Here is an 18,615-nt window from a genome sequence, read left to right on the forward strand (position 1 = left end):
CCAAATCTTGTAGCCAACCGTTTGTGAATTAGATGTGCGCTTTTCTCTCCATACAGGTGACCCAGGAGTTTTGTTTTTTGTTTTGTTTTTTTTTCTCTCTTCCCCCCCTTCTCACCGTCTCTTCTCCCCTTTGGTTTTCTTTCTTCCTCTCCCCCTCTTTCTTTCATTCTTTCCCCCTGTCCTATTAAAAAAAAAAAAAAAAAAAAAAAAAAAAGGATGACAAAGGATGAACTGAAGCTCCGCCATCACGTGATGTCACATGCTGCTGTTTCTGATGTCACTTCCAAAGAAGAGAAAAAAAAAACAAAACAAAAAAAAAAAAAAACAATGTGGAGGCTTAAAAACGGCCAAATCTTGTACCCAACCGTTTGTGAATTAGATGTGCGCCTCCAGGAATTTATAATTCCGAAAATGATTCGCCGTGTATGCGCTGACTCCACAGACAAGGTACGCGAAAATATCGGGACAGGACAACGGCGGTAGGCTGTCTGGGTTTCCGCTCCGCTGCCTTATTTCATACGGGTCCACATTACCGATGCACGCTATTTTGTCCAAGTACCGTCTTTTGGCGTCTTGGTGCAATCGGTCGCGATACAGCCCTTTGTCTTTTGCGCTGATTTTAAGCATGGTTCTGACAGTCCTGCTTCCAACACAATGTGTTTGTTTTGGTTTGTGGCCTTCTGACATGGTGCAGCAATCCCACAATGCATTGCGGTGTGACGTCAACTCCAAAGCCCTATACGGCAGACGGCAGAAGCGGAGGGGCCAAAGAGTAAACTTTCAGAAGTAAGTACTGAATATTATGTCACTTATTTATGTGCAAATGTTTAATAATGAAGAACATTAAAACATTACAGTTGGACACATGTCGGCAAAGTTATGTGACATTAGTGATGTTTGTACTTTCAGCGTTTACTTTGTTTTAAAGCCTTTACTTGAAAATATATATATGTAATAGTCGACCTTAATCTTACAGAGAATGTGATGATTTTATGGATAATTAAAGTCAGTCATATATCCACAAACACAACAGGCTGAAAGTCAGTGATGCTGCTCGGTTTGCAGTCCTGAATATCACGGCACAAGCAGGATTCACTGCACTGTTAATGTTAGCTATGTTATATTGCTGCCTCTGTTCGGTGGTGTCGAGCCAAACGGACTTTAACGTGTGTTTGAACGAGTTGACGGTTCACTCGTTAAGCTGAAAGAAAGATGCTTTAATCACAGCAGTCACACATGTGTCCACTGTACCATCTGGGAACTCTTCTTGTTTAGCACTCGTAATAACACAAACACTAAATCCTCCTTCTCTTGTGCTGTTGTGTAGCAGTGTGTACACCTGAGACTGCCACCTGTCTGTCTGTCCTGCACTCTCTCTCTGTTTCTTTCTCTCTGACTGTGGAATAAAAGTATGAACATTTATTTATAAGTTACACTTGTGTTTGAATCCTGAAGCTTATCACACATTTAATTTCCATGTGTGACAACTGCAAGTGTCCAGAGTGAGGACAGACTGAGGGACCCACTGCTGCAGATCATCTGTGAGGCTTTGCACCCCTGATGATCCACCAGGACAAACTCAGCAGTGTGTGAGGAAGAGGAGGAGGAAGAGCCAGCAGCAGCTGACAGATGGAGAGAATAGACAGACTGTTCCCTGTTTGTGAAGGACTGCTAGGAAAGTTTAACATAACTGTCTGTCCTGAATCAGTCTTATCCAATGTTTTCAGTGTGGGAGAAAGTACTCAGGGCCTTCAAGTTACACACTATGAAAGGCAGCAATAAGTTTAATATTCAGAAACCTAAAGTCTGTATCAGCAGCAGAATGGAGCTAAAAATAAATGTTTGTTTCAGTTCTATGAAGCTTTGAGTATTTTGGATCAGTAGTACTGCTGTGTTTGTTGCATCATATTGCTGTAATTGTTTATATGCTTTATATATTCTGAGGTAAGTTGATCTATAGTGTTACATCATATTCTATACGGATGTTATGTGTTTGTTTACTTTCTGCCCAGTTTGACCCATTTAGCAGAAGTCAGCCTGTTTAAGGCTCTGATATCTATTCTGTATGACTTAAAGCAGTTATGACATGGTCTGATTTTCTCACCCAATAAAGGAATATTTCATATATCAGGCTACTCTTCATTCTATCAGACACAGTTATCACAGCTCGTACATTTACTTTTTACACATATATGTAAGCATTGAGCCAAATTTAGTAATGCCAACATACTGAAAGAACAACATTTGTTTCTTATATATAATACATCTATATATACACAGTCAAAGATACTTGTCTTTGATTGAAGATTTAAGGTGATAGGAAATATAAATAACTGCTACTTGAATCTTTGACACAGAGTTCAAGCTCACTGCTGTAATATATATATATCATAATAATCTGACAATAAATATAATATTGGCCATATTATATTTACATTACCACAGTGAGATGATTTTAGTCTCATGATCAACATTAGCTAATTGTTATTTACTAACTAATCTTGAAATGACTGTTCAGTACAGAAATGAAGCCCAACAATCATGTTTTACAGTCCTGTGGTCTCAGCCTCAGATACTCAACTAATCAAAGTGATATCATGAAAAAAATGGCTGAGCAACAAAACATTTTTTCTCCTTCATTTCTGTCAAACAATGCTGCATGTAACGTTTCTCGCTGTTAGTATCATGGTTGCTAGGCAACCTGAGCAGCGCGACGAAGGCTAGACCGTCCCATTTCACAAACCTCTCACTTCCGCACTTCTCGTAATTATAGTACGCACCGTACGTAGTACGCGTAGTGCGCGTAGTGCGCGTACTTCAAGCGTGCACTCTCTTAATTGGGACACAGCACAAACTATAAGTACACAAAACAGGAATGTAGCTCAGAGTGGCGGACACACTCGGCCTCGTTGGTCCAGCTCTGAGTCCGTTACCGTGAACTATGGAGCGGCAGATTTGTGCTGTTTGTGCTGGAACTAAGCTGCACACAGCTGATGTTAGCCAGGAAACATTACACACTGACTTTAATGGAGAGACCGGAAATACAAACACACAGTTTGTTGTGTGAAGAAATCAAATGTGAGCTGAACAAACAGTAAAGTTCCTAAAGACAAACTGTTAAAGGAGGAAACAAAGCAAACTTACAGTTTCTTCACACACCAACAACAACCTCCACTCCACACCTGGACACTAAACACGGACACACAGGTGAGCTGCTTCCTGGAAGGAGGCGGGACTCCACCTGAAACTCAGCACAGGTGGGAGGGGCTCAGCTCTGTGTGTGCTGATGTGTTAACTTTAAAAATATGCCGTCTGACTGCTCAGACTGAGTCAGAGTAAAGTTCACATGCTGACGTGTGGAGACATGAAACCTTGTTGTAGCTGCAGGTGTGAACACACTGATCCCAGATCAGCTCTGCTGTATTTGTAACATGAACATTTCTGCTGCAAAGCTTCAAATGTTCAGCATGTTTCTCTGTTTCCAGTCTATAGATCCAGTCACACTTTCTACCTTCACCTGTGCAGTAAAGACTGAGAGCAGAGCTGAAACCAACCGTCCAATCAGTGAGCAGCATCAACAGCTGAGCTTCATTCAGACTCTGTTATTGAAGATGTTGTTGGTACAAAGTTCATCTGCTGCTCACATGAATCCGTGAAAGATTTATTTCACTGAATGTTTCTTCAAAGCTCATTTCAACCTGTTGAAGTCATGAATCAAAGTGCAGACTGAGAGTGGATCACATGATGTCTAAGGTGTGTCATTTGACATGTTCAGTATTGTCACACATGTCTAGATTGTCCCTGATATCATAACTGCTCAAACACTGACGATTATATTTGAAGAAGTATTACTGCTGGCAGCAAAGTTTGAATGGAGCTCTCTGTCTGTGCTTATTTGTCGCCCTCTGGAGGTCAAAGCACAAACTGCATGATGTCACTGTAACCACCACAGTGACAGGAAGTGTTTTTATGACTGAAACACTGAAATGATGCTAACAGCTGTCGTTAGGCTCACTGATAGCAGTGCTGATGTGTTCATGTCAAACACTGGCTCAGGTCAGACTCCTTCATCCTTCTCCAGCGTGAGGCCGCCCTCAGACCCACAGGAGCTCTGACCTTTGACCTCCTGACCCTAACCATTTTAGTCTCATCTTTAAATGCAAATCCATCTAAAATGTAGCCGAGCAAAAGAAGCTGGAAGCTGTTCTATGAATGATGTTCATACCAGAGTTTCTGTTTCCAGCTCAGACGTGTTAAACACTGCTGCTGTGCTACATTTGTCATTTCCTGCTTTCACTACCATCCATGTCAAAGCGCTGAAGTCATCTGATCACTTTAATGTAGTAAAACAGGAGCTGTAAGTCTAACATTTATTTACTGTCATCACAAACACACTCTGCTGGATTAACATCCAGACAAAGGGCTGAAAAGCTGAGAATCAGCATTTGATTATTATTATTATATTTCCTGTTTATGTGGATGTACTTTTCTGTCAGTGCTGAAGCAGATGTCACTGATCACATGACTCTGAGGGATGTTTCCAGCACCTCGCTGAATCTGAGCCATGAAGGTTTAAGGTCTCTGTAAAGGCAAAGCAGGTCTGAGCCTGTGTTAGCAAGCTGTACCTAATAAAGTGGCAGCAAGGACTCAGTCAGTAATGATAAGAGCCAGCAGGGAGCAGCACAGAGAGGTGAGGCACTGTCAGAGAAGCAGGCTGACATCAGACTGGTCATATTCCATCATCTATACCTGAAATAATCATCAAACACACACAGAGCAGAAACATGTGGAAACATCTGGAGCTCAGTCTCAGTTTGATCCCTCAGAGGTTTACCTCAGTCCTGCTCCTCTGCTTCCTGTTTACAGCGCAAACATCATGCTATGTACTGAGAGTCATGTGGTCAAAGCGAGGCCCTGGTACTCTGACAGAAAGCTAGCACAGTTATCCTAATGTGTGACATCACTTCTAACCAGAGAGCATTCAGCTTTCACAGCAGCCAACATCCTGTCACACTGAGCATGTGCAAACACAGCAGCCAACATCCTGTCACACTGAGCATGTGCAAACACATCAGCCAACATCCTGTCACACTGAGCATGTGCAAACACAGGAGCCAACATCCTGTTACACTGAGCATGTGCAAACACAGCAGCCAACATCCTGTCACACTGAGCATGTGCAAACACAGCAGCCAACATCCTGTTACACTGAGCATGTGCAAACACAGCAGCCAACATCCTGTTACACTGAGCATGTGCAAACACAGCAGCCAACATCCTGTCACACTGAGCATGTGCAAACACAGCAGCCAACATCCTGTCACACTGAGCATTTGCAAACACAGCAGCCAACATCCTGTCACTCAGCAGGAGTTATGATCTTATTCAACAAATTTGCAGGGAGAGTTATTGATCATAAAAGCGACGGAATGGGGCATTGGATTATGGTGTTGGTAGAAGTCTGTGAACAGAAAATTATTCTTATTAACGTGTATGGATACAATAACAGGTTGCTAAATAGAAATATGATGTCTAACTTAAGTAAATTAATTGCAAAGTGGAGTACTACATATGGTTCTACCCAGGTGATAACCGGAGGCGATTTTAACCTGGCTCCTAACTCATGGCTTGACAGACAACCACAAAGAGGAAATCAACCAGAACACGATAGCATTATTTGTGACTTTTGTACAACAACCAATATGATCGATTATTGGAGGATGACAAACCCAAATACGAAGAAATATACTTGGTTTAGTCCATCAAATAAAAACGTATGTTCAAGATTAGATTATTGGCTTGTCTCCCAAACAGTATCATCATATGTTATGAAATGTGAGACCCAGTCAACCCCACTTACTGATCATTGTCTGATAAGTCTCTTATTATCTCTACGTAAACAACAAAGATCTGACAACATATGGAAATTTAACAATAGTTTATTACAAAACGAAGACTTCTGTAAACAAGTTAAAGAACTTAAATCAGAAATTAACAATATGAGCATGACTAATGTCAGTAAATGGGAATGGTTTAAATATAGTGTGAAACAATTAGCTATAGAAACGGGAAAGAAAGTGTCTGCCCTACGCGTATGTGAACAGAAAAATCTAATTGAACAAATTCATTTATTATGTGGTAAACCCTGTATGACTGCGGAAGAGTCAGAACGCTTACAATCTTTACAAAATAAGCTAGATGAGGTGTACTTGATTAAAGCTAAAGGAGCATATGTAAGGTCTAGAGCCAAGTGGATTGAGCATGGAGAAAAAAATTCATCTTATTTCTATAGTCTAGAGAAGCGTAGACAAACAAAGAAAAAAATAACTAAATTGAGTAAGGATGGTACTATAATTGAGGAACCAAACAAAATAAGTGAGGAAATTAACATGTTCTATAGTAATCTGTATAAATCAAGAACTGAAAAAGAAAATGCAGATATCTTTTTTGATATGATTAAAGATCAGGTTAAAAAATTGGAAGAGGATGATAAAACATGGTTAGAAGAAGATTTGAAAATATCCGAATTAGATACAGCTCTAAAACAAATGAAAAATGGAAAATCGCCTGGAATTGATGGTTTAACGATTGAATTTTATAAAACCTTTTGGCAAGACATTAAAGATTTGTTATTTAATGGCTTTTTGGATTGTTTAAAAAATGAAGAACTATCCCCAACAATGAAAACAGGATTAATAACCTTATTACCTAAACCAAACAAAGATTTACAAATGCTAGACAATTGGAGACCCATAACACTTTTATGTAACGACTACAAATTATTAGCCTTAGTATATGCAAATAGGCTTAAAAGCGTCTTAACCAAATTGATTGATGAGTGCCAATCAGCGTTTATTAAAGGAAGGCAGATTCATAATAACATAAGATTAATATTAGATATGATTGACTATCGATCCTTTATTAATTCAGAAAGTTTAATACTATTTATTGACTTTTTTAAAGCATTTGATTCAATAGACCATAATTTTTTATTTAGATCTTTAGAACTTTTTGGATTTGGAAACAAATTTTGCAAAGTGATCAAACTGTTCTACAAGCAAATTTATAGTTATGTTTCGCTCAATCCAGGCATAACATCTAGGATAGACATATTCTGTGGAATTCGACAGGGTTGCCCAATTTCTCCAAAATTATTTATTCTTTGCATTCAATTAATGGCTTACCTCATTGTGAACCATTCAGACATCGAAGGAATAAACATTTTTGATATTGAACTGAAAATAAGTCAGTTTGCAGAGGACACAGTAATATTTTTAAAGGATAAATCAATACTCGAGAAAGCATTGAATGTCATTTCAATTTTTTCTAAAGCTTCAGGCTTGTGTCTGAACCTAAAGAAGTGTGAACTTTTGCCACTTTATGATTGTTTGGAAAATAGCATGAGGACGATTCCAGTGAAAAATGAGGTTAAGTATCTAGGCATCTATTTAGACAAAGACATCAACACTAGAGAATCAAAAAACCTAAAAGACAAAATTGATGGCATGTCCAAAACACTAAATCATTGGTTGACGAGAGATATTACAATTTTTGGACGCAATCTATTATCCAAATCAGAGGGCGTCTCAAAGATGGTTTATCCAGCATACTCACTATACATTACCCAATAAAACACATTACATTAAAAAATCACAACTTGTCAAAGATTACGCTAAAAGTGGTATAAAGTCAATGGATTTTCAATCAATGGTTGGAGTTTTTAAAATAAACTGGATAAAAGCCTTCCTCTTGAAACCTGACTCCATATGGTTCCATATCCCAAAAAATATTTTCAAAAAGGTGGGAGGGTTGGATTTTCTCCTGAAATGTGATTTTGATATATTGAAGTTGCCTGTGAAACTGTCAGAATATCATAAGCAGGTCTTGTCTTATTGGAAGATGGTGTTTGCCCATAATTTTTCACCACATTGCTCCACCTTGTGGAATAACAGAACAATTACAATTAATAAGAAGTCATTGTTTATTAAAGAGTGGTTTGAAAAAAACATAATCTTTATAACAGACTTACTTGATGAAAGGGGTCAGTTTCTCTCAGTGGGTGTTTTTAATGTTAAGTTTAACATTCAGTGTTCCCTTAGAGAATATGACAAGGTTTGTAAGGCAATCCCCTTACCTCTGTTGAGTTTGATTCAAGGTTATTTGTATTACTCTAAGGCACAAATTAGTCTACCTTCTTTACATCTAAACCAGATTCCTTTGACGGATAAAAACTGTAATAATAAAACCATGAACAAGATATTTAAGAACAAATTATTTCACGACTTTAACAGTAACACAAAACTAAAAGGGAGTAATATTAAAATAACGAACAAATATACGCACTTTTTAAAATGGCCTATCCCCCCCAAAGTCAAAGAAATGCAATTTAAAATAATTAATGGATATTACCCAGCAGCTGAAATGCTTAAAAAAAGGTTTGGGTTTGAGGTAGAGCCATGTGGATTTTGTTCACAAAATGTGGAAAGTATTGATCATTTGTTTTTTTCCTGCTCAGTAACAACTGACTTCTGGCAAGATTTAGTAGACTGGTTGAGTATAAGAATAGATGGGATGACCCCACTGACTCTAACACAAGTTTTATATAATAATGGTGATCCATCTAAGGAACTGTCCATGCTACACAAGGTGGTGATAATTATGGGCAAATACCACATACACAAATGCAAATGGCAAAGTAAAAGACCTTCCCTAACTGTATTGAAAATTGAATTAAAATCTTTTTTGTCATCTTTAGAATTACTGAGGGATTCATGTAAAGAGGCTGCTTTGATATTCGACAATGGGACTCAATCTCTATCCTTTTAATGATTGTGTTTTTGGTATACTAAGTAAACCACATATATGTTAAAGTGTTCGCAGAAAGGAAACTGTTATATGTCATAAAAATGGCCTTCATATATTTATGTATATGTATATATGTGTTTTTGTTTTTTTTGTTTGTTTTTTTTGTTTTTTTTTGTTTGTTTTTTCGTTTGGTTTCTTATTCAACCTTTTCAAGATGTTGTTGCACTAATGTTGTCTCCCAACGAGAGATTGTAATATGTGCATAAATTTAATTAAAGTATGGAAAAAAAAAAAAAGAAAAAAAAAAAAAAGAAAGCCAACATCCTGTCACACTGAGCATCTGCAAACACCCCTCTCAGCTTCCATCACTCACAAGCTCCACACTCCACTTAAAAGCCCAGAACAAAACTTGTGACCAACACATCACAGACAGAGGTGATGTTCACGCTCTGTTTCTGGGTGGGAAACTCACCTGTGGGTGTGGCTGTTCCTCCCCTACAATCTCTGATGTCACAGCTGCTAAATTAGACTGAACTGAAGCCAGACTCAAACAGAAAACATCCTCAAAGACTTAGAGAGAGAGCGCTGCTCCATCTCTGGACCCAAAATATATATTCCACCACCACGCTGCAATGCATCTTGGGATAGCGTGTGCCCACCTGTGCTTCAAATCCAGGGAGAAGGTGGACATGTTTGTGGGAGGCTAGGATTCTGGACGCCCTTTGCGGCCACGCTGTGATGTCATGGACCTCCAGAGGAAGCAGAGGCTGAATTTAAACACACCTGCTGACTTCATGTGTTCTGCTCTGACAGCTGCCATGTGTCACAGCGTGGATAATAAAGCCATCAAACTTCACTCAGCTCCAATAACACCATCAGTGTTTGATGTCCAGAGGATTCATCAGCTTTAACCATGATAGAAGCAGGAAGTTAAGATGAAGATGATAAACCACACTGAGCGACACACTGCGAGCAGGTTCGCAGAGATCTGAGCAAGAGCGAATGAAAAACTGAGCGAGAGGGGCTGTTATTAAATGAATAAAGTCCTCATTTCCCAGCTTCAGTCAGACTGGTTCACCTGTCCCCACACCAGTCACACCACTGGCTGAGAACATGGATCAGCACTTGCACTTGAGAACATGGATAATGTGACTTGGAGCTCTTTTGGTTCAGAGACAGCAAGCAGTTAGGCAAAGAGAGAAGAACTCAGCCTGTGGGATTCACTGAAAGATGTCATATAAATCCTCAGCACCATCCACAAGCATTTGCATTATTTGCAAAGAACATGGAGAACATTGGTGTATGAACGCAGCAGTACTCGTCTATATTGGAAAACAACATTTACAGCTACATTTACCAGAGGATCACAGACCCGCGCAGTAAACACAAGAGAGATAAACATGTTTGTGAACACAGGTTTGTTCTTACAGATTTATGACTTAATGCCAAACTATTCTGATCTCATTTTAAAATGAAACATGTCCATGTAATGACTGCATTAACCTGATGGGCCTGAGGTCAAGTTTAGGATATATTGTTCATTTCTCCAAAAGATATTTCAGATTGGTCGTACCTGATAAGTAGAAAAAGTAAAAATTATCTTTGAATGGTGTTTTTGTATTTATTTATTTCTAAATGCTTGAACTGGCCAAAATGAAAAGGTTTAGCAATGAGTACATGGCAGGCACAGCTCAGGTTTGAAAGTCTGAGAGGCTGAGACAGATTGTGCACAGAGGGTTAGTGGATATATTGGCAAGAGGAGGATGAAGGTGGAGCTACCATCATCACCATGTCGCCATATGAGGGCAGTGGGTCTCAGGAGGTTCATAAAAACAATTGTGGGATGACTCACTGTCTTACTTTTCTGGAGGTCATTTAATACTTTAGGTTCAACATTTTCCAACCTGATATCGTAACAACATCAGAAATGAGTCATTCTGTTATGCTGCTGTATCAGGGATTGATATAAATTCATGTTTCTGTAGCTAATCCAAAAAAATCATTGTTGTCTTCATACATTGACAATAACTCTTTACTCCTAAAGCTTCAAACGAGCAGGTTCATATCTTAGTATTTCACCAACAACTGAGGACACTAGAGTGTCATTCCTCAGTGCAACACAATGCAGTTCATACAGTTTAACAGCATTTGACATATTTCTCTATATAAAAATGTTTCAGACTAAAAAGTCCGTAAATGTTGACACTAGATCATATTTTCTACTCTTATGTGCACTGGAGTGGGTTGGTGATCAGTCTGTGAGGTGCTATCTAATGATCTACCAACCAAGTTAATAATCCTGTCATAAGATTTGGTTCCATCAATGACAGAAATTGATGAACCAGTGTTGATGTTTGGTTTCAGACTGATGGCACAATGATTGTGACCATGGATGCCTACTTTGGTCTTGGAAGAAAAACAAGTAGTATTATTGAGCTCTTTCATGGAAACATCATGTTTGTAAGATACAAAGATGTGGAGGAATATCTGCAGTCTCATCCTGATAGCTCCAAACCAGCTGAGCTGAGGAAATGTTGAAGGAAATTTCATGTCACTGCTCCATCACTAGTGAGGTGTTCTCCTAAATAAGTCTCCTAAATAAGTTTTAAATGGATTGGTTATGTAAGAGACAACATTTGAAGTATTTGTGATGGAAACAGATGTTTTTGAATGTGCAGATGTTGAGTGCCCCCCCCCCCCCACACACACACACACATACCCCTATTTTTTATTTTATTTTAAAGATAATTTCTGTCTTGTTAAAGTTATTATGGTTGATTGAGGGCTACTATTTCCTTTTGTAATTAGGATTGTAGCAACTTTAAAGCTGGAAATTTACTTCAGTCACAAAACCAGCCAAAAACACAGGATGTAACTGGTGTAACTGGTGTATTTGGAGCCTCCTGTCGTCATGAAATTCCCTTTATGTTTTTGAACATGATTCATGGAGAATGCTGAGTTGTTAATCACTGCTTACGTCATTAACCTACAGTCAACAATGTCACCAAATGTTTCCCAAAAATATTATTTCTCTTATCGACTCGAAACCATTGAGATGATCTTTTTTTTAAACAGGCGAGCAGATCCAATGTATGTCATCAGTGAGCTGGTGAAAAGATACCAGGACAAGAACATCAAGCTGAATTTCATATACGACACCGTGTGTGTGCCGTCCTCACATATACATGTGAGTATTTTCTTTCACTATTTGACACAAGAACAACATTTCCTGTTTATAAAACACTGTTTGGTGTTTATCAGACAAATGGAGGAGGAACACCTCGAGGTATTTCCCTGGCTGTCCATGTTTATGGATATAAACTGCAGTGCCAGCTATGATTTATTGGTCAATGTATACAAACTGACACACATGTCATCCTAAGCACATGCACACACTATTCAGTCCATACTTTGATAAACTCTTGTACAGTAAACAGTAAATATGTGTTAATCAGAAATCTTTTAGAGCACACGACGGCTTCCTGGGTTTGGGCTGAACGATGGAGAAGGCATGGAGAGGTTCTGCTCCTTCCTCAGAAGATCTGCAGGAGTCACAAAGAGATGACTCCATCACATCGACTGGAAATTCTGACTGATGCATTATTGCATTATGGGAGGAGGAAGTCATCGGATCTAGGTACACATGTTTCTGTATTAGTAGTTAAAATGACTCATTTACATTCAAACTGAGAGAGCTGACAGTTCCTACTGATAGAAGTGCAGCTCCTTCAGAGATGGGACAAAGAGGAGAAGGTCACAAGTCTGCTGAGGAGGAGATTTCTGCCATCCTGAAAGAGTCCCCGAGAAACCAGACTTTAATGGAACGTATGCTTGTAGTCGCAAGTGAATCTTTTCTCTTCCATGTTTGTCCAAGTGACTATTTCAGAACAAGACATCCAGCAGTGGATGGAAAGAGAGACAGAAGCTGACAAACATGCACTTTTGAAAACGAGACCCAAAGGTTTGTTGATTTTGCCTGATTTGTTTCTTATTGGGTACTCAGGAAGCTGACAGTGGCTACTTCCTGTCTTTAGATTCTGTTCCCAGATGGAAGAGGAAGTATGTCATGAAACTGGTCGGGCATTGCACAGCTACAAGCATTTCACCTCATGTCATGCTGTGTATGGTTTTGTGTGTGTGATAAATACAATTTGAACTTGAATTTGAAACTGGTTCAATTCAACCAGCTCAGGTAGGATTGAATTAAACTATATTTAGCGTTTTGTTGATATTCCAATCGTAAGAGTTCAAATGTTAGCAAACATAAAGGTTAACAGTTGTGCTTAGTTATGTCGACTATATGATGGGAAAACCTTGCTGTCAGTTTTACATTTGCGTTTTTAAATGTAGATCCCTGAATCACGAGTCACCCACTGCAGACCAAACACAGGAAGTTAACGTGTTAATGTTACCATTTCCAATTACGGTGCCATTCATCTAATCTGGAAATGTTTGTTTTGGGGCGGTGTTGATCTTCCTATTGTGTTTAGGCCAGAGAGTGCTCTTCAAACTACTGACAGACACGCCCACATTACAAGCAGATGGTGTGAGTCTGATTTGATTTTCCAGTCAACGCTGAGAGACTGCGAGCAAGAAATGAAGCAAGGAAGAAGGATCGCTCTACTCAATCTCAAGCACTTTTTCATTGTCACAGAGGGAAACATTGTATTTTCTGCGTCACTTCCTCACAGAAAAGATATTTGTACCCATTCTGCAGGTAAACTGTTGATGGGACAATAAACAAATTTCACTTTGCAAAATGTTCTGCAGGGAGGTTGTGGTTGCTTCTTTCGACTACCATGACCTGGATGACTGAGAACCTACGCAGACACGTTCTCAGGGAAGGGCTCCACACTTATTGTACTGATTTAACTGAGCTTATTGTCATCAAGCAAAGTTTGCTTTAATGTGTCTCTATTGACAACACAAAGAATTTTTGTCACTAGTTATAAAATGTAGAAATCTTCAAATATATCTGAAGTGCTTGGTGTAAATTCAATGATTCAAGCTCCAGTTGGTTGTCATCTTCACTGAAAAATAAATATGAATAAATGATTATAATATATAATAAATAATATCATGTGATGTTGACATGTGTTGTTGGTGTTTTCTGTAAATGTCTTTTTGAATGTAAATGCTTTGTTTGAGACAGACAGGGAGTCGCTATAAAGCTGTCCAATCAAATCCACGTCTGTAACAGAGACTGAAGAAGATTGTAACAGAGTCCAACAGTCTGCAGTGGCCACCACAGTCCACCATCTTCACATCACAATTCCAACATGTCTGTGAAGTCTCCTTGCCCTTGGGCTCATGCCTCGATGAACAAGTAGGTAGAGTTCAAATGTGGGTTTTCAGTGAATGTATAAGTGCAATTTACTGTTACTGCTGCTGTTTGTGTTTTGTCAGGTTTGTTTCATTAACATTTCTCAGACAGAAGAAGGTGATATTCCAACAGAGCTGAAAAAGAGAGCCGTCGATTCCTTACATTTGAAGAGCAGAGCAGCTGAAGAGAAGCTGTGACTCCAACGTGAGATGGACCCTGTGATTCATCACCTCCACCAGCAACACACTGACCTGCATTCATCCATAGATGCCACTCAGGACCCTGGTTCCACAGCTGTTCTTGTTCACAGCTGCGTCCAGTTAGAGAGGAAACTGTATAATGCAATGATGATGTTCCAGCGTCATGTTATTGCTCCTCCTCCACATGCTTACCTGCCACAGTTTAACTCCGCCTCTCAGACAGTCATGTCACCTGATCTGCACGTTTTGCTGTACGATGACGTCATCTTGACGTTGACGAGGAGAAAAACTAGTTTTGTCCTGCAGATGGCGATCTTGCACCGTGTTCAGAGAGCCGACACTTTGATGATGATGCTCTACTCAGCTTAGTTTTAGCCTGGGTTGGACTCTATATGAGCTGCTTCCACTCTAGTTTCACTGTTAAATACACTTGTTTGATTTCACTTGTAAAAGCTGAAAAATAAATATTTTATTGCAAAAATATTTGTTGGTACATTTTCTGAGAGTCAAATATCTTGTTTGATTTGAGGAATGAACTGTTAAGGTGAAGAAATGAATCAGGTTAAAATAGTGGTGCTTTAAGTCAGTGAAGATGTATAATGTAATTTAACATGTTGATAATGGTTGTAGTGGGCTTGTAATGTAAATGTGTTCTGATTAAATGTGACATTAATGGTGACGCTGCATAAACCTGATAAAACAGTTCTATTAGTGGGTCTGTGTGATCAGCATCAGTGGGTGAAGGTGAGGCCTTGACTAGTAGAACGTCATGTTGGTGTATGACAACACATGAGCCAACATCAGACTCCGAGCGCTACGATGCTCAAGATCAGAAGATCCAGTGTGACATCATCGTTACCTGGCAACAGCAGCCCTCAGCCCATCTGACTTTATTGGAGGATATTTACACCAGCAACACTGTTTAGTTTGATATGACGGATTAACAACATGCTGTGATATCCAGTTCATCTGTAATAGATACTGGATCTAATCAGTCAGCAGATATTTGATCACCTTATTTATAACTACACTAGAAACAAACACAACTGTGTTGGTGATTCATGCAAACTTGCACATCAGCCTTTTAAGGTTTTGTAGTATTGAGAACAAACAGGTTGTGTTAGGGCTGAAAAGCCCGACTTGTTCTCCTCTGCAGGTCATCAAATGCACCACAGAAGTTTGTATTTGCAGAAGCCTGTATATGTTTGATGGCTTTATTATTCTCTGTTCAAAGACAATAAATGTGGAAAATGTCTCATGTAGTATCAGCGTCATTTAAAAATGACTGCAAACATTTAGAGAACATGTGCTGCTGTTTGTCCTACATTTCCAACACTGAACTAACCCTGAAAACGTGATGGCAGCTGGCAGATTGGAGTTCACATGAAATATCGGCTGCATGAAGACTGGAAAATATAGATGATAAAAATATGCAGCCAAACATTTGTGGACATGGATAAACTATCTGATCCAAAAAGCAGGAAGTGACACAGCTAGAAAATGAAAGTGTGTAACAGCTGAAGTCAAATGTAATGCAGAGTTGAATCTGCACTTGGATCCATCTGTGAAAGGTCCACATGTAGGGATCACATGAGTCATGATGTTTGTCAGTCCAGCTTGAAAACTCCATCTACTGTGGGCTACATATACTGGGCTGGTAGCTCCATAGTGCTGGAAAGAAACTATTCAATGTGCATATTTTAAAATCAGAGGCTCTTCTAACACAGGAGCCATGTTGAGTTTAGATTCCAGCCGACCACCGGCAGTCTGAAATGGAATGAAGCCCATTGACAGCCAGCAGGTCTAAACAGGAATGGAACGCATCCATGGATAATACACCACTTTATTTGAAGACATCTGTAGCACTGCCTCAGTTCTGGATGTTTCCACAGACTCCTCTGGCCTCTGTGCACCTAAAGAAAAGGTCAAAGGTCAGCAGCACATGTAGTTGGGATAAGTTTTCATTTACAAACAACAGTCGCACTGTGACAAAGTGGAGGAGCAGTTGCAATGCTCTCCATTTGTCCCATATGTGTTTACCTTTTCTTGCAGAGGTGAGCAAGAAAAGGTCACCTCTGAGAGGTGAGCTGTGTCACCAGATCCATGTTATGTTGAGTTTTGTTAATAGAGTTTATTTGGGGAGGAAGTTTTGTTAAGTTACATTAAATTAACTTCACTGTAAATAAGTTGCTCACCTTGGAAATCTGAAATGTCTGCTTCCCTACCACCTTCCTTGATGTTCGAGTCTGACTACTTCACACGCACAAACTATACAATTATTTTCCTCCAATTTTCACTTGCAGAAATGGTCCTGTGTGATTTCTAGGCTGTGATATGAAAAACTAGTTCCTAATGGCAGCGATTCACTCAGTAAACATGTGTTTCCTTCACCAACCTCACACACAGATCCAATAAGATCAGGAAGTGGGCAGTATAGTACAATATGTGTTATTTTGTGCTGTACTGCCTAAACTAAAGATCTGCTGAAGTGTTGGAAATGATTCAGATGTTTATTTTGGACGATACAGCAGAAGATCAGACATGAAAGTGGAGATAACACAGAAGACCTGCAGCAAAGGGTCAGAGGTCAGACTGGGCCACTGGATTCAACAATGAGCCAATGATCATCAAGTAGTGACTAAAGCAGATCCCTGACGTTCTGACATTCATCACACAGTTAAAACAAATGTCTGCTGATGACTTCATCTCATGAAACGACTGATAGATGTCAATTCATTGATCAGCTGAGCTGCTGCTGATCTTCTTCATCGTGCACAGAAACATTCAGCTTGTTTCACTCAGTAAATAACTTTGAACTGTTCCCACTCAATATGCTGTCAGAACAATGATCATTGTTACTCCCCTCGAGTCTTAATAAAGCTCAACTTGTTCTTTGTGTTTAAACTGACATTTATTTTGGACAGGAGGATTCTTCCACATCTTAACATGTAATGATGTCCAACCACAGCTGATACAATGCCGTCAGAACTAAAAGGAAATACAAACTTAAATGAATATTCTTACTAAAGTCCTTAAGTATTATATACAACGAAACATTCCAACAAAATGATCAATAAAGTACACATTACACCTCACACTGCGGCTATTGCGCTTGAATACGACGCAACAGTCGCGCATTTACATACAACGATAATAAATAAAACATTTACCTCATTGGCCTCACTAAGAGGGAATAAACTTTCATTTTTACGTGGTGGGGAGGTCCAAAAAAAGGCACTCTTTATTTATCTTTCTGCACACGTGCAAACCACATATAAGGAAGTTTTTTCCAAAAAAAGGAGCCACATTCAGGTAAAAGTGTAAAATCAAATGATCCGTCAATCAAGAATAATGTTGGATCAGTGTTTCAGTATTTATATCTTTTATGTGGTTGGGTTATTTGCCTTTTGGTTGAAAGTACACTGAGAGAGGACTTTTTGTTAGTGATCTTAATAGGGCTTTGGAGTTGACGTCACGCTGCAATGCATTGTGGGAGCGCAGCGCCATTTTCGGGGTCTACGAATCAAAACAAACACACTGTGTTGGAACGACGACTACAAGAAAGATGCTTAAGAGCCTCTCAAAAGAGAATGAACTGTATAGAGACCGATTGCGTCCAGAGGTGAAGCAGCGGTACTCGCAGAAAATAGCGTGCATTGGAAATGTGGACCCGTATGAAATACGGCCGTGGAGTAGAAACCCCGAACACCTAGCGCTACTTACGTAGCCTGACATATTTTCGTACCTTGTCTGTGGAGTCAGCACGTACAAGTCGTCATTCAAACAAAGGTAAGTCAGCTTGAGTACTGCGTGTGAAATGCGTTTGATTTCCCTGCAAACATTCACATTAATGCAGCATAAATTCATTCATGAGGGGAAATTACAGTGAGAACATGTGGAGGCTGTTAGAGGGATAACATAGTGAGTTCAGTGCATTGATGTGACATTGTCCTGAAGGATTTAGTTATTCTTTATGGTTAAAGAAATTGCACTGATTAATTCACATTTATTATAAATAATTCTAATTATACATCTTGCTTCCATGTTTGTATCCTGTGTCACTAAAAATACATTTTATTTTAGTTTTATACATTGATTAATGACCTGCAGAATCTCTTTATCATATTAAGTGATTCATAATTGTCACTTTATGCTTTCTCCATCTTGAAAGTGATGACATCCTTGCATTACATGCTTTAGGTTCATTTTCTGCAGGCAGGTTTCTGACAGAGAACAGGCAGATTTACACTATAACATGCAGCGTTCTATAGATGGACACATAAAGAA

At 39.2% G+C, this 18,615-nt stretch overlaps 2 protein-coding genes and 1 long non-coding RNA gene across 6 annotated transcripts in view; 1 reads left to right on the forward strand and 2 right to left on the reverse strand.

The window, feature by feature from the left end:
- LOC112432493 (NACHT, LRR and PYD domains-containing protein 12-like) overlaps positions 1-18,615 on the reverse strand; it is a 773,783-nt gene that overhangs the window by 453,736 nt on the left and 301,432 nt on the right. The window lies entirely within an intron of this gene.
- The window catches only part of LOC143416887 (protein NLRC3-like), a 203,368-nt gene that overhangs the window by 14,148 nt on the left and 170,605 nt on the right, over positions 1-18,615 (reverse strand). Inside the window, exon 1 of one of the 4 annotated variants that reach the window (XM_076882556.1) lies at positions 3,145-3,321. The exons of the other annotated variants lie outside the window; for them this stretch is intronic. The gene's annotated coding sequence lies outside the window, so the exon portion shown is untranslated. Of the gene's footprint in view, positions 1-3,144; positions 3,322-18,615 lie in introns of those variants that run through there. 4 annotated transcript variants of the gene reach the window in all.
- Positions 11,705-14,583, forward strand: LOC143416902 (uncharacterized). Its single transcript, XR_013097150.1, has 3 exons — positions 11,705-12,766; positions 14,006-14,131; positions 14,212-14,583. It is a non-coding gene; the product is annotated as an uncharacterized LOC143416902 (long non-coding RNA).

This window comes from Maylandia zebra, linkage group LG3, assembly GCF_041146795.1.
Source record: "Maylandia zebra isolate NMK-2024a linkage group LG3, Mzebra_GT3a, whole genome shotgun sequence".
Lineage (NCBI taxonomy): Eukaryota > Metazoa > Chordata > Actinopteri > Cichliformes > Cichlidae > Maylandia > Maylandia zebra.